The following is a 1,498-nucleotide window of genomic DNA, read 5'->3' on the forward strand; positions in this document are numbered from 1 at the left end:
CCATATAGAGTATGTTTTCTGACCAAAATGGAATAAAACTATCAGTCAGTAACAGAAAGACAACAGGAATATCTACAAACACAAATGGAAATTACACAGTGCTCTTTAAACAATCCTTGAGTCAAAGGAATTAAGAAATACATAGAAATAAATAAAAATAATATATAACCTATCAAAATTTGTGGGATGCAGGTGAAGCTGTGCTGAGAGGGAAATTTATAGCACTAAACATTTGCATGAGAAAAGAGGAAAAGCCTCACAATAATCTCAATTTCTACTGAAAGAACTAGGAAAAAAAAAAACACCCTAAAGCAAGTAGTAGGGAAAAAAGAATAAAAACAAGAGTAGAAATCAAGAACTAAAACTAAACACTGACTCTTTAAAAAAATATATGATAAATTTTATACATCTCTAGTAAAAGTGACAGAGATAGAAGACACAAATCACCAATATCAGGAGTGAATCAAAGGATATTAGTACAGATCTTATAGCCATTAAGGGGGTAATGAGAGCAAACTACAAATTTATATTCATAAATTCAGTAACTTAAATGATCAATTCCTTAAAATCTACAAACTACTCAAAGTCAATCAAGATGAAATCAATGACTAGAATAATCCTATAACTATTAATGAAGCTGAATTTGTAATTTAAAAACTCCTTAAGAAAAATTCTTCATGCCCACAGGATTTCCCTGGAGAATCTTAACAAATGTTTAAGGAAGAGTTAACAATAGAACTGCACTTCCACCATCTTGGAGCCTGTGGAGGCCTGCTGGGAACAGGACTCCTAAAATGACAAATATGTCTGGAAGGCTATGGTCCAAGGCCATTTTTGCTGGCTGTCCTCGGGGTCTCCAGATCCAGAGGGAGCACATGGCTCTTAAAATTGAAGGTGTTTATACTCGAGATTAAACTGAATTCTATCCAGGCAAGAGATGCGCTTCTGTGTACAAAGCAAAGGGCAACACAGTGACTCCTGGTGGCAAATCAAACAAAAGCAGGGTAATCTGGGGAAAAGTAGCTTATGCTCATGGAAACAGTGGTTTGGTTCAAGCTATTTCTGAAGCAACCTCCCTGCCATTGGTCACAGAATCAGTGTGATGCTGTACCCCTCACGGATTTAAATTTACTGAAAAGTAAATAAATAAAAGTGTAGATTTGTTCTTTTGTAAAAAAAAAAAAGAGAGGTAACAATAGAAAATCGAAGAGAAAGGAACATCCCCCATTTGTGAGGCCAGTAATCCCCTCATTTGATTCAATGCAAATACCTGCGTTGATATTTAATCAGTGTGAGTGAATCCAGTACCTTACAGAGATTTAGGGCCCTGGATCTGGAGACAGATTGCCTGGGTCCAAATTTCAGTTCTGCTGTCTTGGCTGTTTCCTTGGGGAGTTATGTAACTGGTCTGAGGTTCGTTGACCTTATCTGTTCAGTAGTGATTGACAGTAGTAGCTCCGTATACAAACTTTGTAAAGATTCAGTGGGTTAAACATGT

The 1,498-nt window shown here is 36.4% G+C and overlaps 1 pseudogene; it reads left to right on the top strand.

Annotated features, from left to right (window-relative positions):
- Positions 1-803: 803 nt before the first annotated feature.
- LOC125150808 (60S ribosomal protein L35a-like) lies at positions 804-1,126 on the top strand (annotated as a pseudogene).
- The last annotated feature ends 372 nt before the right edge of the window (positions 1,127-1,498 follow it).

Source organism: Prionailurus viverrinus, chromosome D4 (assembly GCF_022837055.1).
Source record: "Prionailurus viverrinus isolate Anna chromosome D4, UM_Priviv_1.0, whole genome shotgun sequence".
In the NCBI taxonomy this organism is placed as follows: Eukaryota; Metazoa; Chordata; class Mammalia; order Carnivora; family Felidae; genus Prionailurus; species Prionailurus viverrinus.